The following is a 24,342-nucleotide window of genomic DNA, read 5'->3' as shown; positions in this document are numbered from 1 at the left end:
CCCGTGTCTGCGTGGGTTTCCTCCAGGTGCTCTGGTTTCCTCCAACAGTCCAAAGATCTGCAGCCAGTTGAATTGGCCATGCTAAATTGCCCATAGTGCTAGATGCATTAGTCAGAGAGAAATGGGTCTGGGTGGGTTATCCTTTGGAGGGTCGGTGTGGACTGGTTGGGCCGAAGGGCCTGTTTCCACACTGTAGGGAATCTAAAAAAAAGAATCAAAAGGGTTGTTACAAATACATTTTGACGAAGGAGAGAATAGGGCCTTTGTGTGGAGCCGCAGGAGATGCGGGAGATACTAAATGAGTACTTTGCATCAGTATTTACTGTGGAAAGGGTCTTGGAAGATATAGAATGTCGGGAAATAGATGGTAACATCTTGAAAAATATCCATATTACAGAGGAGGAAGTGCTGGGATGACTTGAAACACGTTAAAGTGGATAAATCCCCAGTTCCTGATCAGGTGAATCCTAGAACTCTGTGGGAAGCTAGGGAAGTGATTGCTGGGCTTCTTACTGAGATATTTGTATCATCGATAGTCACGGGTGAGGTGCCGGAAGACTGGAGTTTGGCTAACATTGTGCCACCATTTCAGAAGGGTGATAAGGACTAGCCAGGGAACTATAGACCAGTGAACCTGACATCTGTGGTGGGCAAGTTGTTGGTGAGAATCTTGAGTGACAGGATGTACATGTATTTGGAAATGCGAGGACTGATTAGGGATAGTCAACAGGGCTTTGTGTGTGGGAAATCATGTCTCACAAACTTGATTGAGTTTTTTAAAGAAGTAACAAAGAGGATTGATGAGGGCAGAGCAGTAGACTTGATCTATGTGGACTTCAGGAAGGCGTTCGACAAGTTTCAGACCTGTGACCAGTGGAGTGCCACAAGGATTGGTGCTGGGTCCACTACTTTTCATCATTTATTTAAATGATTTGGACGTGAGCATAAGAAATATAGTTAGTAAGTTTGCAGAGGACTCCAAAATTGGAGGTGTAGTGGACAGCAAAGAAAGTTACCTCAGATTGCAATGGGATCTTGATCAGATCGGCCAATAGGCTGAGAGATGGCAGATGAGTTTAATTTAGATAAATGTGACATACTGCATTTTGGGAGACGAAATCTTAGCAAGACTTATACACTTAATGTAAGGTCCCAGGGAGTGTTGCTGAACAAAGAGACCTTGGAGTGCAGGTTCATAGCTCCTTGAAAGTGGAATCACAGGTATATAGGATAGTGAAGAAGGCGTTTGGTATGCTTTTCTTTATTGGTCAGAGTATTGAGCACATGACTTGGGAGGTCATGTTGCGGCTGTACAAGACATTCGTTAGGCCACTTTTGGAATATTGTGTGTAATTCTGGTCTCCTTCCTATCGGAAAGATGTTGTGAAACTTGAAAGGGTTCAGAAAAGATCTACAAGGATGTTGCCAGGGTTGGAGGATTTGAGCAATAGGGGGAGGTTGAATAGGCTAGGGCTGTTTTCCCTGGAGCGTCGGAGGCTCAGGATTGACCTTATAGAGGTTTATAAAATCATGAGGGGCATGGATAGGATAAATAGACAAAATCTTTTTCCTGGGGTGGGGGGGGAGTGCAGAACTGGAGGGCTTGGGTTCAGGTTGAGAGGGAAAACATATAAAAGAGACCTAAGGGGCAACGTTTTCACACAGAGGGTGGTATGTGTATGGAATTAGGTGGAGGCTAGTACAAATGCAACATTTAAAAGGCATCTGTACAGGTATATGAATAGGAAGGGTTTGGAGGGATATGGGCTGGATGCTGGCAGGTGGGACTGGATTGGGTTGGGATATCTGGTCGGCATGGATGAGTTGGACCGAAGGGTCTGTTTTCGTGCTGTACGTCTCTGTGACTCTATGACTCTAACAGGTAAGGCCAAGATGATTTGTAATGCAGGCCATGAGGATAAATACTGCTAACAATGTCCACGCTCACCCACGTAAAATGGGCATTCTTTATGGTATAAGATCGAGCACAGACACCTGCGAAAATATATCAAGGTTCAAGTCTTCAACTCCCAATATATTGAATCCCTGATGTCAAATACACCAGCAAAAGGTGTTTTCAAATAAACTCTGCAGAATGAGATATCACAAAAGGTATGATAATGGTGATAATATATGATATAATGACGCTGTCAGTTTCACAGGTTTATGTAGAGGGAATTTGATGGAAGAAGTGCCACCAGAGTCTTGACAGAACATGTGTTCAACAAGAAGTCTGAAGATGTGCAGGTTCGATAGATTAGACATGGGAAATGCAGAGTTACAGAAACAGGGTGGGGGGTGGGTCTGGGTGGGATGCTCTTTGGATGGTCAGTATGGACTCAATGGGCCAAATGCTCTGCTTTCACACTGTCGGGATGCTATGAGTCTGTAAACAGTCCCTGAGAAATTAAAGTGAGTTAAACCTCATACACGTAATAAAATGGAAAAGTTTTCAACAGGCACAGGGGTCCAGATACGTGATTACCTTGCAACTGCTCCTAGTTTAGCAGGAAAGTTGTGTATGTGAGGACAGTACCAGTTAAAGTTCACTAGCATTTCTTGAAATAATCTTTCATCTCTTCAAAGCAAAGTACATTCTGACAGCAGTAAATGCTGGAAGTGTTCAGGGAAGACATACTGAGCAGACAGAAACTGAAAAAATGAAGCAACAGGACCAAAAGAGAGATTTACTAACCTCATATACAGCATAGGAGATCTTGGTGCAGGATATAGTAAGAAGGGCAGATTTCATCATTCTACAGTGAACACTTCAGAGGGACACGCATGATGGTATGGTAGATGTCAACAGTGTGGCCCCAAGACAAAGTTAAATTACTTCACACAAGTGAACACCTTCTTTACATGCCATCTCCAACTCATTGCACCTCCAATCGTGCTTGATGCACCACACCCAGATTGCTCAACCATTAATCACCAACAATTCGCATTCATGCCTAACATTAGTGTGCTCCACCTCATATTCACACACTGAACATTGCATCAGGTTTCATAAACACATTTCATCTAAAACAGCCAGTGGGCGGGCTGTCACCTTTCTTCAGGGCACTGAGAAACTATCTAGTCCCCTTGTAAATTTCCACCACAAGCCGCTGCCAGGTGATAATGAACATTTGCGGGTGCACACATTCTGATCCTCTTCCCTGTGTCATGCAGGATGATCTTGTACATAGCAGAGGGCAAGCATAAAAGAATAGGAGGGAAGACAGGCAGAGTTGCATGTTTTTGCCCTCATAATGGAGGTGGTGCTCAGCATTATTACCACAAGCATCACTGAGGCAGTAGCAAACACCGTCACTCAAACCATCCAGGATTATGGTTTGTTCCTGCCTTATGCACTTTCTTAAAGACCAACTCCACTCCCACCCTGCAATTTAATATGATGTCTTAATCCCATAATTCAGAGTGTGGGAGGATGACAGTCAACCCACGACATGAATATAACCAATTCATTTGTAAAAAGCTCAATTACCCCCTTTATGAACCTGCTCATGTTACTATACACTTGACATAGGTAGCAAAGCCAAAGTGGGCACCCTGTTTTTCTCAAAGCTTTTAAAATAGCAAGGAAGGAAGGAGGCCACTATTTCTGGGACACCCTCTCTCCAACTTAAAAGACAGTACCCCCTCCCTTGGTGCATGAACTTTAAAACCCACTGCCCAAATGCAAAATCCCACCCTCCACCACCACACTCATTATTCTATCTAAGATGGCTAAACTCTTTCCTCCCATTACCTCAGATTTCTGGATCTAGGGATTCTTTGGGGTCTTTGTCCTGCGGCTGGTTGCAATCCCTACAACCACCCACTATGGAGCTCTGATGCTGCCGGGATTGCTGCAGTGCCCAACACATCAGATTAGCCAGCAGTTCCAGAAGGTGGATCTTGTTCCAGTGAGAAGCAGAGATCGCACTTTCTTCGCCTACCCACAGCACATTATCGTTGTGGGTGGTCATTTTCTAGGCCAGTCGGCTGGCTGCCATCTTTCCTTTAGGGCAGGGGGAAACCATCTCGCCCCCTTGTAAATTTCTACCACAAGCTGCTGCCAGGAGATAATGAACATTTAGAGATGGAAGCAACATCTGAAGAACAAGTACCATCACTTGATCTGCCACTAGTTCAGATAGTGGCACTGCACATATCTTAGGAGGTTGGACAGAGATAAGATCTGCACGTAATAAGTCAACATAAGAATAAGAAGGAGTAGGCAATTCAAACCTTGATTTTATCTTGGCGTCAACTCCACTTTCCTGCCCCTCACTTTAACCTATTACTAATTAATACCCACCACACTCTGGAGTAGTGAATTCCCATATTCAACACCTTTTGAGAGAAAGAACTGCTCCTCATTCCCATTCTAGTTCTGTCACATCATGGCATAAAACAACAGTCTCTTGTTTTTTTTGCCCCACAAGGGGAAATGCCTGCTCCATGTCTACTTTTCAACCTCTTTAGCATTTTACGTAGTTTAATTAGATCTCCTGTCATTCCTCCACTGAGTAAACTGCTGTATCTCATCTGAAACAAACCTTTAATGTTTGGAATTAATCTAGTGAATCCTACCTGAATTGTCTCCAATGCAGTTACATCCTTCCTCAAATAAGGGGACAAAAACTGTATGCAGTACTCCAGGTTTTATCTCACTCATGCTGTGTACAATTGCAGCAATACTTCCTGACTTTTATACTCCATTCCTTTAGCAATAAATACCAAAATTCTACTCAGATCACAAGTTGCCTTTTTATTCTCTGACCAAATAGGCATGAGTGTCCTGCAATAAGGCCAAGCAAAAGATAACATGAATGCCATCTCCTAGAAAGGCAAGGCTACAGAATGGTTTTGATGCAAAGGACTCAGCTGAGGACTTCAGCAGGGTAGCATACATGATAATGTTGATCGGCATGCACACAGATCCATGGTGTTCTTCAGATCTGGAAAGAACGTGTTCTTTCTGTCAGAGGAACACAGAGCAGTCTGACTCCAATGTAATATACACTCCAGAGTTCGGAGCCATTTTTTCCAATAAAGACTTCCCACTAAGATATTTCCATTATCTGACAGCTCATACCTCAACCCAACCAACATCTGAGTGCTGATCTCAAGGTTAAAGTTACCAGATTTCTGTTTTTTTGAGCATTAAGCTCTACTTCTGTGATAAACTCAGACTACTGTCATCATAACTGCATAAAGGGTTACAATCTCTACTAACAGCCCAGCAATCTGCACATTGCCAGGACTGCTGAGGCACCACTCAAAACCAGTGACTCTAAGATGCACAAAACTGATGTGCTCTCTTCTTGAGAGAGGATTTGTGCTCCCACCATTGTCATTTCACCACTGCCTTTGCTGTCCAGGGTCTTGCCACCCATTGCCTGAGTAGTACAGACAAAAGCCAGGCCTATAAAGTCCCAAAGTTGGCAAAAGGCATCATACAAGGCCTTCTGCAGTCTTTCCCTTTCACCAGACATGCTGAAGCCAGTAGGTCAAGCAAAATAACAAGCAAGAGGTACCAAGGGAACAGAGAAGGATGAAGTCACAGAGTCATAGAGATATACAGCATGGAAACAGACCCTTCGGTCCAACTTGTCCATGCCGATCAGATATCCCAACCTAATCTAGTCCCATTAGCGAGCACTTGGCCCATAGCCCTCCAAACCGTTCCTATTCATATCACCATCCAGATATCTTTTAAATGTTGCAATTGTACCAGCCTCCTCCACTTCCTCTGGCAGCTCATACCATACACGGAACCATACTCTGCATGAAAACGTTGCCTCTTAGGTCCTTCTTGAATCTTTCCACTCTCACCCTAAACCTATGCCCTCTAGTTCTGGGCTCGCCTACTCCAGGGAAATGATTTTGCCTATTTATCCTATCCATGCCCCTCATGATTTTATAATCCTCTATGAGGACACCCCTCAGCCTTCGACACTCCAGGTAAAACAGCCCCAGCCTATTCAACCTCGCCCTATTGCTCAAATCCTCCAAACCTGGCAACATCCTTGTCAATGTTTTCTGAACCCTTTCAAGTTGCACAACATCCTTCCAATAGGAAGACCAGAATTGCACGCAATATTCCAAAAGTGACCGAACTAATGTCCTGTACAGCCACAATATGACCTCCTACACTCAATACTCTGACTCAATAAAAGAAAGCATACCAAACACGCTCTTCACTATCCTATCTACCTGCAACTCACTTTCAAGGAGCTATGAACCTGCACTCCAAGGTCTCTTTGTTCAGCAACACTCTCTAGGACCTTACCATTAAGTATATAAGTCCTGCAAAGATTTGCTTTCCCAAAATGTAGCATCTCGCTAAATTAAACTTCATCTGCTACTCCTTAGCCAATTCACCCATCTGATCAAGATCCTATTGTACTCTGAAGTAACCTTCTTTGCTGTCCACTATACCTCCAATTTTGGTGTCATCTTCAAACTTACTAACTATACCCCCTCTGTTCATATCCAAATCATTTATATAAATGATGAAAAGTAGAGGACCCAGCACTGATCCTTGAGGCACTCCACTGGTCACAGGCCTCCAGTCTGAAAAACAACCCTCCTCCATCACCCTCTGTCTTCTACCTTCGACCAGTTCTCTATCCAAATGGCTTGTTCTCCCTTTATTCCATGAGATGTAACCTTGCTAACCAGTTTCCCATGGGGAACCTAATCAAATGCCTTCCTGAAGTCCATATAGATCACATCCACCGCTCTGCCCTGATCAATTCTCTTTGTTACTTTTTCAAAATGCTCAATCAAGTTCATGAGTGATGATTTCCCATGCACAAATTTGACCCTTCCACATATATTTTACATATTACTGGATAATGCAGGTTCAGAATAATTTTCTTTAGGAAATTAAGGAAATCATATTGGTATGAGACACATGTGACCTGAGTAGATTGAGCAGGAAAGCTAAATGGTAACAAGGTGGATGAACAGTGTCAGATGTTTAAGGAGCTCCTCAATTTCTCAAAACTAAAATATATCCCAGGGAGAAGGAAAGATGGTATGGGGTGGTTAAAAACATCCATGGCTAAACAAGAAAGTCAATGACAATATAAAGTCAAAAACTAAGGTATATCATATTGCAAAGGCCTGTGGCAGGCTGGAAGATTGGGAAACTTTCATGGTATACTAAAAGGTTTATAAAGAGCCAAGGTAAATTATGAAAGAAAACTAACACAAAATATGAAAAAGGAGAGCAAAAGCTTCCATAAATATATAAAGGGAAGAGAGTCGATAAGGTGAATGTTGATCCCTTGGGAGATGAAACCAGATGGTTAACAGTGGGGAACACTGACATGGCAAAGATGCTGAATCAATACTTTGCCTCAGTTTTCATGCTGGAGAACAACAGTATCACACTTGTTGGAACAGGCAAGTCAGACGCAATAGATAAGGTCGAACATAGAACAAATCAACATCAACAAGGAAAAGGTACTAAGCAAAGTATTAGCACTGAGGACAGACAAGTCCCCTGGGCCTGATGGCATACATCCTATGGTATTAAAGAAAGTGTCAGCAGAGATAGTAGATCCATTGATTACAATATTCCAAAATTCCCTGGATATGGGAAAGATCTCAGTGGATTGGAAAATGGATCATATAACACTCTGATTCAAAAAGGGAGGCAAAACGGGGGCAATTACAGACCAGTTAGTTTAACATTTATTGTTGGTAAACTGTTATAATCAATTGTCAAGGAAAGGAAGCAATATCAGGACATTTAAAAAGTCAAAATACTATCCATCAGTGTCAGCATGGTTTTATGAAGGACAAATTATGTTTGACTAATTTGCTAGAGTTCTTCAAAAATGTAACAAGCAAGGTGGATAACAGGGATGCTGTAGATGTAATTTATCTAAACTTGTGCAAGGCATTTGATAAGGTGCCACACAAAAGGTTAATTCACAAGGTCGGATCATATGGGATTCGGGGTAATTTATTAGCCTGAAGAGATAACTGGCTGATGGACAGAAGACAAAGAGTCAGGATAAATGTTTTCTTTCTGGATGGCAAGTTGTAACTAGTGGGGGTGCCACAGAGTTTGGTCCTGGGACCCCCAGCTATTTACAATCTACATTAACAACTTGGATACAGAGATAGAAGGCTTTATACCCAAATTTGTGGATGACACAAAAATAGGTGGGATGATAAACTGCAATGAGGAAATAAGAACCTGACAAATGGATATAGATAGTTTAGGAGTGTAGGCCAAAATGTGGCAAACAGAGTTTAACGTGGATGTGTGTGAGGTCATACATTTGGGTCGAGAAAATGGGAATGTGACCCTATTATCTGAATGAGGAGAGATTCTGGGTGCTCCAGTGCAGAGGGATCTAGACGTACTCATTTAAGAGTCATATAAACTAGCATGCAGGTACAGCAGATAATAAAGAAAGCAGATGGAATGTTGGCTTTTATAGTTAAAGGAATTGAACATAAAAGTAAGAAGTATTGTTGCAACTGCACAAGGTACTGGTGAAACCGCACCTGGAGTATTATGCACTGTTTTAATCCCCTTATCTGAGGAAAGATGTAGTACCATTGGAGGTAGTTCAAAGGAGGTTCACTAGTTTGTTGTGTGAAAAGAGATTGAACAGTTTAGGCCTATACTCTCTGGAATTTAGAAGAGAATGAGGGGTGATCAAATTGACGTATTCAAGATGATAAAAGGTGTGGATAATATAGACATGGAGTGGATGCTTCAGCTTCTGGGCATTCTAAGAAGAGAACTCATAAGGGGTAGCAAATTTAAAACCTAGTTGAGGAGAAACTACTTCGCCCAAAGGGTTGTGAATCTGTGGAACTTGCGACAGTAAAGTGCAGTGGATGCTGGGACAGTGAGTCAATTTAAGGAGGAGTTAGACAGAGTTTTACTTGGTAATGGGTTGAAGGGCTATATAGAGAAGGCAGGAAAATGGGGGTGAGGAACATATCAGGCATAATCAAATGGTTGAGCAGACTCGATGGGCCTAATTCAGCTCCTATATCTGATTAATTTAAATTTCAAAATGTTGGCTAAGAAGGTGCAATAATGATTAGTTGCAGAGGGAAAAAAAGAGCTGGATAACCATGGATCAATGGTAGTGATTTTCAGAGTGTCAGAATATAATGAGAAACTCATGAACAGCCCAACTAGGACAATGACATGTCCCAGTTCCTCATAGGATCTTTTACTGTCAACTGAGACAGCAGATGGGGCCCAGTGCAGGACCATAGATCTGAATATTTTAATTCTGCTACTCTCTCCAGATGCTGATGCTGCCTGACTGACTGAGTATTTTCAAAATATAGAGTTTCATTTCAGATTTCCACTATCTTGATATTTTGCTTTTGCCTCAGCTTAGTTAAAGTGACAGCTTCAGCAGTGCAGCAAATCCTGAGTATGGTGAAAAGCCAGACTAGATCATGTGCTTAATATAACAGAATAGGCCTTCAGTATTCTGACGCAAAGGTGGAAGTGCTATTATTGAGTCAAGTTCAACACTTCAGAGAAATAGCATCAGCAATTGCTTAGCAGTACATCCCCTATCCATATTCTCAGTCACTGAAGCTACTTAGTTTTATGAAACCGTGTCATGAGTAGTGTTTAAATAAGCAGTGAGAAAAGGAACAAAATACATTGCAAATATGTAAAAATCAAGCTGATTAAATCTAATACTTTAAACTGAAAATTATAAAGATGAAGAGCAGTAATTGCTCCCACAGAGACATGATTTTGAGCCTAAAAACTTGGTATCCTACAGTGCAGGAAGAGGCCATTTAGGCCATCAAGTTTGCAATGGCACAGTGGTGCAGCACATGGTGCTGCCTCAGTGCTGAGGACCTGGATTCAATTCCAGCCTTGGGTGCTACATTTGTTGAGTTTGCATGTTCTCCCAGTGTCTGTGGGTTTCCTCTAGTGGTCTGGTTTCCTCCCACAGTTCAAAGACGTGCAGGTTAGGTGGATTGGCCATGCTAAATTGTCCATAGTATCTCAGGATGTGCAGATTAGATGAATTACCCATGGTAAACGTGGGGTTGCAGGGAGAGGATGGCTGGAGGGGCGGAAACTGGGTCTGGGTCGAGTGCTCTTCGGAACATCAATGAAGACACGATAGAGGGCCCTTGTCGGCCCTTTCTGCACTTTAGGGATTCTAAAATATTATGATTCTAAAATATTATGATTCTAAAATTTACTTAAGCTGTCCTTTTTATATTTATTCATGAGATTTGGGTATTACTGAAAAGACCAGCATTTGTTGGCAATCCCTAATTGCCAATGAATCAAGTCCCTTCAGAAGTAGTTTAGAGTTAGTACAGATCTGGAGTCACATGTAAACCAGACCAAGCAAGGAGACCACCCTTCTTTTCTAAAAGATATTAGTTGGATATTCACCAAACAATAATACCTTAATCTATACACTGATATATTTATATAATCACACACAAATTTATGCAAATTCCAAATTATAGTTTGGAAAGCACAGAGGCTGAATTGATAAGCACTCCTAATACAAAGTGTGTCCTGAGTTTCAAAGCAACGATCGTCTATATATCCTCAGTATTGTCACCAAAATGCCATTTTCAACAGATATCAAACGTCATTGTTTTCAGGCTTAATATAACAAATTATGGGTTCAAAAGAAGTATTATAACATGGAATGTGTGCCTTCCAATCCAGAAATTCCTGCATGATAATTGGTGCCAATTGGACTTGTACCAAGAATGACACCAAATAAATGACCTTTTACAGAAAAGATTAGTTTTCAATCAATTTAAGTGATCTTCTCTTAAATGTTGGCATCATGTAAAGTAAAAGTGGTTTTAGCCACCAGTTGAAGGACTTGCAAAAGCCCTGACTCATTTCCTAGGAAGGCCTAATTCATGTGTCACTCAGGCACTTGACAGGACTTGTCCAGGCAGCAAGGGCCACATAGGTGGAAGTCCTACCTGTTAAAGCCTACGAGCCAGAGACCAGTAGCTCCACTCAGCAGTCATACCATCAGAGAGGTTGTGGCTGCTACCAGTACAGATCCACTCAGGGACAAGATTCCAGGCTACAGGTAAGTTATGGGAGGGATATGGGGCTGCAGAGTAGGAGCAAAAGCAAAACGTAGCCCTTTCCCTCCCAGTGCTGGGTCCCTCAATCAGGCGTGGAGTGCCTTTGAACAATCTCACCCATATTTCTGACAGTGCACAAGCAACCAACCCTGCATGGGTTTGCCTATTATGACCCTGAATTAAGATCCGTGGTCGTGGGATGAAGCTTCTTAATTGGTCATAAATGGGCCTTAATTGACATCAGAACAGGAAAACCTTCCACAGGCCTTTCTGCCAGAATTAAACATGATTCTGAAAGGAAGGCAGCAGGGATCAGAAGATTCTGGCCATAGTCTTCAACACTTTCAACTATACAATACATGAGGGACATTGAGAACGCAACCAGGCCAGAACCAAAAGCAACCTGTTTTCTGCTGCAATCACATGGAAATGTGCTTTGCTACAGTCGAATAATGACTAAAATTTATTTTCACATTATGTTAGTGGCCCCCCCATATCCAAGGACACACTGATATAGTTAAGAGGTAAAATGATCAGAGGGGATAGTCTATGAAACATTTTGGAACAGTAGGAGATCCAAATGTGGAATACTTAGCCTGATCTGATGCGGGAGGTAGAAATCCTCACAAAATTCAAAAAGTATTTGATATGCACTGGAAGTACGAAAGCTTACAAGGATATGAGTTAGAGTTGGAAAGTGGGATTTTGATGGATGGCTGTTTGTCAGCTAACAAGTACACAATGGGTCAAATGGCTTCTTTTTGTATTGTAAAGACCTGTGATTCTATAAGAAAGGCAGTTTCAAAATTGTTTTCAAAAGGAAACTGGATAATTTGTGAGAATAAAATTACAAGGTGGGGAATGGGACTCAATGAACAGCTCTTGTAGAAGACTGACAAAGCATGACAGCCTGAATGTCTCCCTTCTATGATGTAACCAATTATATGATCTCACACAATGAATCTTAAATCTGAATTGTATTATCAGGAAGGTCATAATAAAAAGTGAAACACTTTTCCTCCCAAGAAGGATGATCAAAAAGTAAACAAAAATAGCAACAATCTCAAATTATTTATACAAGCCCACTGATGAACAAATTCTTGAATTTCGATTATTTTTATCAATAATTTAGAAGGGATTAGGTTCAAAGTGCACAAATTTACAGACAATTTCAATACATGTACTGTGATAAATATCAACATGCCAAAATCGAAAAGCTGTGTTATTGGCTTAAGATACAAAATAAGGATTTTAATGTACAACAATGTACGTTTTGAAGACTTTGCAGAGGACACGTTGACATGAATGATGTGGATAACATGGATGGAAGAATGTGCTTGAGGTCTCAAATAAAAAGGAAACATGGTCATTCAATACACCAGAATAATTACCTCAGCTGTCCAAAATGCAGTGTGTTGGGATACATAACAAAAGGTACACAGAAATATCTGGACAAGAAGTTAGCCCTAGCTACTAATAATGGGCAGCTGATTAAATCAATAAATTAAGTTATTGGCCTTGATTGCAAAGGGGATGGAGTATTTAAGTTGAGAAATTACGCAATTGCAGAGGGTGTTGGTGAAAGTACCCCCCAGAGTGCTAGAACAGTGTTGGTCTCCTAATTTAAAGGATAGATATTCTTGCATTGGAAGTAGTTCTGGGTTGAAGGGGTTGTTGTCTTATGAGGAAAGTTTGCACAGTTTAGGCCTATACTGACTGGAGTTTTGAAGAAGTAGAGGGGATCTTATTGGGATATATATGAGATTGAGAACTCACCAGGGTAGATGCTGAGGGGATGCTTTCTGTCATGCAAGAGTCTAGCAATAAGTCACTCAATTTCAAAATAAATCATCTCTCATTTTAGAGATAGAAGGGATTCCTTCTCTCAACAAAGGTTGGTAATATTTGGAATTCCCCACCAAAGAGGAAATTGTAGGTTCAGTCATTGAATATATTCAAGTTTGATTTAGAAATATTTCTGGTATTCAAGGGAGTGATGGGCCATAAAGGTGACAGGCAGAAATGTGGACTTCAGTGCATGATCAGATCAGCCATGATCTTATTGATCTGGCAGAGCAGGCTTGAGAGGGAATGTGGCCTATTTCTGCTCCATTTTTGAAATTATTCTTAAGGACTGTGAATTAGTACAAGATGCGTGGGAAATCAAGTCTCACAAACTTGATTGAGTTTTTTTAAGAAGTAACAAAGAAGATTGATGAGGGCAGAGCAGTAGATGTGATCTATATGGACTTCAGTAAGGCATTCGACAAGGTTCCCCATGGGAAACTGATTAGCAAGGTGAGATCTCATGGAATACAGGGAGAACTAGCCATTTGGATACAGAACTGGCTCAAAGGTAGAAGACTGAGGGTGATGGTGGAGGGTTGTTTTTCAGACTGGAGGCCTGTGACCAGTGGAGTGCCACAAGGATCAGTGCTGGGCCCTCAACTTTTTGTTATTTACATACATGATTTGGATGTGAGCATAAGAGGTACAGTTAGGAAGTTTGCAGATGACACCAAAATTGGAGGTGTAGTGGACAGCGAAGAGGGTTACCTCAGATTACAACAGGATCTGGACCAGATGGGCCAATGGGCTGAGAAGTGGCAGATGGAGTTTAATTCAGATAAATGCGAGGTGCTGCATTTTGGTAAAGCAAATCTTAGCAGGACTTATACACTTAATGGTAAGGTCCTCGGGAGTGTTGCTGAACAAAGAGACCTTGGAGTGCAGGTTCATAGCTCCTTGAAAGTGGAGCCGCAGGTAGATAGGATAGTGAAGACGGCGTTTGGTATGCTTTCCTTTATTGGTCAGAGTATGGAGTGCAGGAGTTGGGAGGTCATGTTGCGGCTGTACAGGACATTGGTTAGGCCACTGTTGGAATATTGCGTGCAATTCTGGTCTCCTTCCTATCGGAAAGATGTTGCGAAACTTCAAAGGATTCAGAAAAGATTTACAAGGATGTTGCCAGGGTTGGAGGATCTGAGCTACAGGGAGAGGCTGAACAGGCTGGGGCTGTTTTCCCTGGAGCGTTGGAGGCTGAGGGGTGACCTTATAGAGGTTTACAAAATTATGAGGGGCATGGATAGGATAAATAGGCAAAGTCTTTTCCCTGGGGTCAGGGAGTCCAGAACTAGAGAGGGGAAAGATATAAGAGAGACCTAAGGGGCAACTTTTTCATGCAGAGGGTGGTACGTGTATGGAATGAGCTGCCAGAGGACATGGTGGAGGCTGGTACAATTGCAACATTTAAGAGGCATTTGGATGGGTATATGAATAGGAAGGGTTTGGAGGGATATGGGCCGGGTGTTGGCAGGTGGGACTAGATTGGGTTGGGTTATCTGGTCGGCATGGACAAGTTGGACCGAAGGGTCTGTTTCCATGCTGTACATCTCTATGCTCTAAATACCAAGCAGAATCCATGGAGAGAGGATAAAATGACAATGAAATGTTTTAAAATTACCAATGCAAAGATTGTCTGTTTAAAATGTATGATAATATTTCCCAATGTGTCCACTTATAGCTTGAGCCTTGAATTTGTGCAATTCTCATACCCTGCACTGTTCGCGAAGACTCGATTGAACATGCCAAGGCTCCCAACATGCATATTTACATAACCCCAAAAGACTTCACACAGCTGACTGTCATTGATAAAGCATGTGATGACTTGGTATTTTTGAGCCTCTTTTGCCCAGGAATAGAAAACAATTGGCAGAGACAGAATAACATTTTTTAGCTTTAGTGGTAAAAAGAATTGTAAGTTGGAAGGGCTTTGGTACTTCATCCAAGTTTTTTTTAAAGTCAAGGAAAACCATTATTTTCAATGGTTATTTTCATTTTTATTTTCAAATACAAATCAGACTGAAGTGATAAGCAGCCAGATTACTGTCCAGTTATCAGAGATGAAAATTTACTCCAACATGTACATATTATAGGTTATTTATATATGAGCTGCCACACATTGCATGACAGTTGCTTAGGTGAAACCTCATTGTTACTATCCTTGTGCTCCCTCAGAAATACATTGCTGGCTTGATGTGTTAGTTTGGATTTAGGTATTCAGATAACCAAGACCCACATTAATTTACTTATTCATATATTTCTGACTTTGAAAGGTGTTGTACAGTGATGCAAAAGTCTGAAAGGCTGGAGAGTGCCTTAATGATGATGCCCTATGATGATGTTATATGAGCTTGGTGGGGGTGGGGTTCAATTCAGAGCTCGAAGGAGTAAGACATATCTTCTGGATTTTACTTACTCTCTGTAATAATATATATCACATCAGTGATTGTACACCGTTACTAACATGGAATTAACTGTAATTTCATTTAAGACAAGAGTCTCTTCTTGCTAGACTACCAAGTGCTTTTCCTCTACCACACTGTCCATTCCTAACCTAAAAAGAGAATTGATTTTTGGTGAGCAATATCACAATCACCTCATAAAACATGATGAAAAGAGATACAGATTGTACCCAATATATCGTTGTAGAAAGATCAAGAGAAAAGAAAGCCTATTTATCCTGTGCTAAAAAGCAAAGCTCTTATTTCCTCGAAATTTGTTGGCAAACTGAATGAGTAAGGTGTGTGTCTCTGATACATATTCTCAGAAATAATTTTTCTACTCCCTAAGAAATTAATGCAAGTCTTCAGAAAATGTATCATACTCATGTTTGACAATTGGGTAAGAAGAAAACACTGAATTTAATAGGATAGAGAAAACAGTACAAATACAGATTTTTTGACTTTACAAAAATATAAAGGTATAAAAAAAACCAGTATAATAAAAAAACACAAATTACAATACAGCTACTGTCTACTCACGACTCACCTACTCTATAAAACAAAACAAAACCAAACACTCTGCAAAACAACACCAATAAAAAAGTAAGTGACTGAAATAAGACAAAAGAACACACAAGAACGCAGAATAATAACAATGCTTGGCGTAAAACTCCCAAACAAAAAACAGGAGCGTTGTATATATACTCGTGTTCACTCAGGAGTCTCCCTTCCAGGTCCCAGGGCTCAGCAAACCTAACCATCCTGGTTCAGTGAACACCCTAGTTAAGATAGCAGATAAATCTGTCTCCAAATAACTCAAAAAGGGCTCCCATATTTTATAAGAAAGGTCTGTTGTGTGGTGTACCATATTTGTGAAAAAATGCAGGGGAATGTGCTCAGTAAATAATTTTTGCCATCCCAACAAGCCCGGCAGATTCTCAGACACCCAATTCACCAGAATATTCTTCCTTGCACAGTAAGTAAGAATATTGAATAGTTTCTTTCCATGCCCAGCTAAAGATGATAAATTCCGTAGATCTAGAAGGAGAGATGTTGGGTCTACTTTAACGTCGGTCCTCAATACCCTCCCTATCTCTGCCACCACATCACCCCAATAAACATGGAGCCTGTGGATGTTCAGAAGCAATGCGTGAGAGTACCGACGCTTATTTTACATTCGGGGCAAATTGGAGATGCCCCTTTTTTAAACTTCACCAGACAGTCCGGTGCCAAATGAACCCTGTGCAGAACTTTTAACTACATAGCGTATGTCCTATTACAGATTGAGATCTTTCGCACATTCTCCCATATGTCCTCCTGCGTTTCAGATCTCCACTCCCAGCTCTTGCTCCCAGATTTCACAGAGCCAGTTAATATCTTGCCAGGCCCTACCACCCAGTAGGCAACTGAGAAGGCGCTTGAGGAAAGTAGCGACAATCTCTCTGTATCGGGCTTATAGGGCTTAGTGAGAAGCATCGTCTTTTTTCTGCATGAAATCCCTAACCTGAAAAAATGATCTCTACTGGACAGCCCGTATTTGCGGCTCAATTGCTGGAAGGACATCATAACCTCCCCCTCAAACAAGTCTCCCAAACTAGAAATTCCTCTCTCTCCCCATTGTTTGAACCCTGAGACAATCATCCCTGGTCGGAACCCTGGCATATCAGCTATGGGGGTGAGTGGTGAAGTCTTGGATAAACAACCCTCATTCTGATGCATCGCCCTCCATGCCTTGACCATACTAATCACAATGGGTTTCCATAACTGTCCTTATCTTCTCCACAAACAACATGTTAATGAGAGGGCACGTTGCCTGGGAGGCCTCGATATCCAACCATATTGAGCCTGGATCATTACCTGCCCAACCACACACAAAGGACAGCAGGAAACTCAATTGATACCACCTGATGTCTAGAAAATCAACTCTTCCCAATCCTTGAGGCAACTGCAAGTTTGATGAGGGGCTGCCAACGATGCCAGACATTGACCTGGGAAACATTATAGGGAGCATATGCAAGGGATAAAGCAAACGAGGAAGGACATTCATCTTAATAAGGGCTATTCAGCCAAACCACGAAATTGGAAGAGCCTCCCATTTCTGGAGATCCCGCCTAATATTGTCAAGGAGGTGATCAAATTTAGTCCAAAATAACCGATCAAAATGGGAGTAATAAAAATACCAATACTAGGTATCGGAAACCCGCCTGTGACCACTTAAAGGGGAACCTACAGCCACCTTCAACCTCTGGCACTTCCTTAAGGTCCCCCAAAGGCTTAGCCTCCGACTTTGCAAAATTGATCTTATATCCTGAAATAACCCCAAATGAATTGATACATTGTATCAGATAGGGTACGGAAGTCACAGGTACGATAAAAACAGAAGGATGTCATCCACATACAGTGTAATGTTGTGGACCCTCGATCCCACTTCCAGAGCGGTTATGTGAACGTTCTGACGAATGGCCTCTGCCAGTGGCTCGATCATCAAAGTAATCAATAATGGTGAGAGGGAACAGCCTTGATGATTACCCCTGCCAATCCTCAAGTTCCCAGACTTCACCCCATTGGTGGCGACCACAGCCAGAGGGTCTGCTAACATTCTTGATCTTAAATCAAATTACAAGTGAGCATAACAAAAAAAAATACATTTACATTTCCACCTTGCATTGATCCACGCACTACATTACTGGCCAGAACGTTCACATGTTCACTGAATCATGATATAAATGTTATATAACATTCCTTTTGCAATACAGAACAACCTTTTACGATTAGAATGAGAGTAAATTCATTCAGATGCCAATACGTATGCCAATTCTTAGCTTGCAAAGAAAATCAATTAGAATTTGAAACACAAATACTTAACATATTTCTTTATTGATGCAGTGAATTCTGAATAATAATCTGCTTTAAATATGCTGTTATGATAAGATCCACATTTACCCTATTCTTATATTTTCTGTTTTGGATATAGTTAGTACAATGCCAATTTGTAGCAACAGCAAGATAAAAGAAAGCCTGTTTTCCTGTGCTAAAAATTAAAGCACTTAGAGTCACTTATCGCCCAAATCTTTGCTGGCAAACAAAATGTGTCTCTAGTGCATAATCACAGAAATATTCATCTTTTCTGCATTGTTAGCAAACTTGCAAACCTTCAGAAAATGTGTAACATTCGTGCTTGACAACTGAGAGAGAAGAAAAAGCTGGAAATAATGCTGTAGTAGATACAAATGGTTAAAAATAGTGCTCTAACATAAAACACTCTTAAATCAATGAAGATAGCAGAATATTTCACATAATGAACAATTGCACTGAAATTCTTTAACTTAAAATAAATGCAGTTTGTGAATTCTTTTAAAAATTGTTTAGGCCTTTTGCTATTCACCGACTGAACATATTGTTCAATCAGGGGACTTTTGGCTGACTGGCTCTGTTTCTCTCAATACCCGACTGAACTAGTTCTCTTAGATGTTTCCCACACAGATGGAGTTCCACAACGAAACTTAGTGATGACAGGCACATCCTCCTATATCATGCAAGTGATACTCAGATGGGACGTTAGCGAATGAATTACGTCAAACCTCGGTGGAACATTTAATGACTTGTGTCTTGAAACATAGTTAGCATGCATGAAATTTCAAACTTAGTGAAAAAATGAATTGGTTTCTGTTTCCACCTCAAGTGTAGTTTATTCAGTTTTATGTTCCTCTTTTGATTTTGTGCTCTGCAATGGAATAGATTAGTTTACTCGTGCAGCCATATTGCTCGACCTGTCCCCTGCAGAAGAAAAGCCACTGCCAAACTCAGATATCAAAAAAGGGAACACACAGCTCTCCAGACAGCTGAAACAAACTGAAGGCCGGACTCTTGCCTATCAGTGGAAAGTTTCTGGCAGTATGATTACTGACAGCTCTAGAAGGGGGCACCCAAGGGATGTGGTGGTGGACTTTAAAGACCAAGGAGACAGGAATAGAAGGCGGTGCCAACATCTTAGGGGCGGGGGGAGTGGCATGCACACAGAACACCTACTGAATTATGTATCACGTTGTCATCCCACCATTTCACCATAAGAACATAGAACAGTACAGCATAGTGCAGGCCCTTCGACCCTCAATGTTCTGCTGACCTTTTATCCTATTCTAAAATCAAACTAAACTTCATGTGAGTCAAGAGTCACTTAATTATCAATCAAGAGTCGCTTAAATGTCCCTAATGTATCTGACTCTACTACCACTGCTGGCAGTGCACTCAACGCACCCACCACTGTGTAAAAACCTACCTCATACATCTCCTCTAAATCTTCCTCCAATCACCTTAAAATTATGCCCCATTGTGATAGCCATTTCCGCCCTGGGAAAAAGGTCTCTGGCAATCAACTCTATCTAATTCTCTCATCATCTTGTACACCTCTATTAAGTCACCTTACATCCTCCTTCATTCCAATGAGAAAAGCCCTAGCTCCCTCAACTATTCCTCATAAGACATGCCCTCCAGTCCAGGCAGCATCCTGGTAAATCTCCTCTGCACTCTCTCTAAAGCTTCCACATTGTTCCTATAATTTGGTGACCAGAACTGAACACAATATTCCAAGTATGGTCTAACCAGGGCTTTAAAGAGCTCCAGCATAACCTCACGGCTCTTAAGCCAAATCCCCCGCTAATGAAAGTCAACACACCATTCACTTTCCCATAATCCAATCATCTTGGATGGCAACTTTGAGGAATCTATGGATATGGACCCTAAGATCCCTCTGTTCCTCCACAATGCCAAGAATCCTGCTTTTAACCCAGTAATGTGCATTCATATTTCCAGGTTGAACTCCATCTGCTACAACTCAGTCTAGATCTGCATCCTGTCAATATCCTGTTGCAACCTACAAGTACCCTCCACACTATCTACCAACTTTCGTGTCATTGGCAAACTTACTAACCTACCCTTTTACTTCCTCATCCAAGCCATTTATAAAAATCAAAATGAGCAGCAGTCCTAGAACATATCCCAGCGATACACCACTGGTCACAGAGCTTCAGGCTGGATACTTTCTATCTACTATCACCCTCTGTCTTCTGTGGGCCAGCCAATTCTGTATCTATACAGCCAAATTTCCCTGTTTCCCATTCCTAATTACCTTCTGAATGAGCCTACCATGGGGAACCTTATCAAATGCCTTGCTAAAATCCATGTACACCACATCCACAACTCCACCTTCAATGTGTTTTGTCACATCCTCAAAGAATTCAATAAGGCTTGTGAGGCATGACTTGCCTCTCACAAAGCCATGCTGATGACTATCTCTAATCAAACTACGCTTTTCCAAGTAATTATAAATCCTGTCTCAAAGAATCCTCTCCAATAATTTGTCCAACACTGATGTAAGACTGACTGGTCTGTAATTCCCAAGGCTATCTCTTTTCCCTTTCTTGAATAAGGGAATAACATTTGCCACCCTCCAATCATCTGGTAGTACTCCAGTGGACAGTGAGGATGCAAAGATCATTGCCAAAGGTGCAGCAATGTCTTCCAATGTTTCCAATAGTATATATCCCATCTGGCCTGGGGACTTATCCTTATCTTTTTCAATAAGAGGCATTTGGATGGGTATATGAATAGGAAGGGTTTGGAGGGATATGGGCCGAGTGCTGGCAGGTGGGACTAGATTGGGTTGGGATATCTGGTTGGCATGGACAGGTTGGACCGAAGGGTCTGTTTCCATGCTGTACATTTCTATGACTCTGTGACTCTATGACACATCCTCCGCTGTTCTCATAAATGACAAGGTCGCTCTCACTCGTGAATAATGAAGCAAAGTATTCATTAAGGACTTTCCCTACCTCCAGGCACAAGTTCCCTTCACTATCCCTGATCGGGCTACTGTCACTTTGGCCATCCTCTTGTTCCTCACATAATTGTAGAACACCTTGGGGTTTCCTTAATTCAACACACCAAGGCATTTTCATGCCCCCTTCTCGCTCTCCGAAGTCCATTCTTCAGTTCCTTCCTGACTACCTTGTAACCCTCCAAAGCCTATCTGATCCTTGCTTCCTCAACCTTATGTAAGCTTCCTTCTTCCTCTTGACTAGATGTTCCACATCTCTTGTCATCCAAGGTTCCTTCACCCTACCATCCCTTCCTTGCCTCAGTGGGACAAACCTATTCAACAGTTGCAGCTAGTGCTCCCTAAACAATCTCCACATTTCTGTCGTGTATTTCCCTGAAACTATCTGTTCCCAATTTATGCTCCACAGTTCCTGCCTAATAGTATTGCAATTCCCCCTCCCCCAGTTAAATATTTTCTCACACCGTCTGCTCCTATCCCTCCCATGACTACAGTAAAGGTCAGGGAGCTGTGATCACAATCACTGAAATGCTCTCCAATCAAGAGATCTGACACCTGACCCAGTTCGTTGTCAAGCACTAAATCCAATATGGCCTCCCCTCTAGTTGGCCATCTACATATTGAGTCAAGAATCCTTCCTGGACACACCTGATAATCTGCTTCATCCAAACTATTTGCACTAAGAAGGTTCCAATCAATATTTGCAAAGATGAAGTCACTCATGACAACAAACCTGTTACTTCTGCACCTTTCCAAAACCTGCCTCCCAATCTGCTCCTCTGTTGCTATTGGTGGTCTATAGAAAACTCCCAATAAAGTGATTGCTCTTTTCCTGTTTCTGACTTCCACCCATATCGAATCAGTAGGCAAACCCTCTTAAGTTCTTTTAAAACAAACAGGCCTTCCCACTCTTGCCCTCCTGCACTGTCCAACATAGGTATTTTTAATCAACCTATTCAGATAGTGTTATGACACACTTCTGAAGCAACTGGAACTTGAACTCACTTTTTAGCCCATTAGATTCTTTCTCTCCAACATATTCTATCGGGATTGCAGGTGCTCAAGGGCTTTAAGTGTGCAAATAATTAGCCATTCAAGGCCTTAAGTAGGCCTACTGCGTTAGTATGTATGTGCTGTATGAGTATTCCAAAATAAATAAAATAAATAATTTGCATTTCCTGTTTTCTAACCTCAGGACCCCCCAGGGAAGCCAATCTTTCTTTTGAACAACTGCAAACATTGTTTGAACACAGGATATGTAGCCAGTTTATGCAGTCAGTGGATAATTACCTGATAGTCTTTTTGGTGGTGTTGTTAGAGGGATAAATATTGGATAGGACACCAGTAAAATTCCGATGTTCTTTTCTGAAATTATGCACGGTCATATTTTATGCCTATTGAGTAAGCAGACAAGGTGTTGTGTTAACACCTCATCCAAAATAATTCCTGTCCAGCAACACAACATTCCCTTAGTATTGCACTGAGGCTTGAATCTATCATCTGACTCCGGTCCAAGTCCAATCACTGACAAGCTTGACATTTACATTCCCATAAGCCTATTCACTCGTGACAGGAATCTCAGCCATCTTAAAAGGCCAGAAAGACTCAGACTTTTCATCCTGAAAAGGAGGCATATGAGTGGTGTTCTAAACATACAATGAAATAAAGATAAATACTGTAGTCTAAAATTGTAGGAGTGGGACAAAACAATAATTGTTCTCCATGCAGGAAATGATCAAGACTTGGAATTCATTTTTAGTTATAGTGGTTGCAATGAAATAATACAATGGAAAGACTGGAGGGCTCTTCCACATCAGTATTAAACTTATGATTTCACAACAGTTCATTGAAGAATAAACTGAAAAAAAGAACTCAGTTCATGCCACAGTGATAATAAAAACAGAAATACTCAGCAGGGCTGGCAGCATCTGCAAATGGAGAATCAGAGTTAATACTTGAAATGAAATAGGACTTTCTGCTGGAAACTAAATTCACGTCAGCAATTGGACAGGATCTGGATCAGGAGCAGCTATGAAGTCAAAAATGACTTTTGAATAGTTTGTTGACAATCTTGGCTCAGAATATAGAGAACAGCCATCTTTGATTACAGAAGATAGCTATGGACCTGAGATCCATTTAGAAAACGGTACGATACTCAACATCTTTGTCAGTCTGTTAATATCAGTCTTGATCAATATATAGTACTGCTAGAAGACCGCCTCAAGTGGCATTCACTCAGCATAGATAAAAGGTGCTTCATTTAGTAAGTCTCTAAGTCTGAATGGGGCAATGCATTCAACCATCAGTTTTCTGTTTTGTTGCATGAGAGATTTTGTCTGTGAACTATGACCATGCAGAATCCAAAGTCTTGGGAAGAACACGACTCCTCTCCCTGGTTCGGTAATTTAAAGTTCTTTTTTCTCTACATTTTCCTATTTCTACACTCTACTCTTAGCCTTATTGGAATTCACTCACTTTCCAGGATTCAACTTCGTGCTCCTCTACTCCAGCATTTGCGGCAGAGGTTTCAGATCTCACGCTGTCATCTTCAGGAATCCTCTTTCTAAATCTCTGCTTCGGTAGATCTCTCTCTACCTTGGAGAACATCCTTCAAACTAATACCTTCAACCAAGCTTTTTGTCATCCCACAGACTCTTCATCTCCCTCTCCCTAACTCATCTCCTCTCCTGTCCCTTTTCCTTACATTATAGATATGAGATGTATTAACAAGACCCTGAACCCAAAGAGTGAGGTAAACCACTTTTTAAATCAATGGCACCATTATACTTCGAACACTGTCTGCAGTTCTGTCTACTTCGGTACAGAAAGGTGACTACAGTTACTGACTCAACAAAGATGAGAACAACTAAATGATCATACAAAGAGAAGGCTAAGACTTTGCGAAGTAATTATGTTAATTGTTATTGGAAATGATAGATGTGATATGATGGGCGATTTTTAGAATTTTAAAGTCTTGAAATAAAGGAGCACAAGATTAATTTACATTTTTTTCAGGATAGTGTCAGGCTAAAATGAGAATTTGTGTTTCAAGTAAAATTCAATGAGTAAAATTATGCAGGAACATTATTTCAGCAACTAAGTGGTTAATTTATGGAGAAGTTGATAAAATTAATCAATTCAAAGGCAAAT

The 24,342-nt window shown here is 41.2% G+C and overlaps 1 protein-coding gene across 4 annotated transcripts in view; it reads right to left on the bottom strand.

Moving 5' to 3' along the window:
- Nucleotides 1–24,342, bottom strand: part of LOC140482942 (transcriptional-regulating factor 1-like) — a 280,570-nt gene that overhangs the window by 246,926 nt on the left and 9,302 nt on the right. The window lies entirely within an intron of this gene.

Source organism: Chiloscyllium punctatum, chromosome 11, assembly GCF_047496795.1.
Source record: "Chiloscyllium punctatum isolate Juve2018m chromosome 11, sChiPun1.3, whole genome shotgun sequence".
Lineage (NCBI taxonomy): Eukaryota > Metazoa > Chordata > Chondrichthyes > Orectolobiformes > Hemiscylliidae > Chiloscyllium > Chiloscyllium punctatum.
The sequence above is the reverse complement of the archived record's forward strand: the minus strand, read 5'-3'. Positions and strand labels throughout refer to the sequence as shown.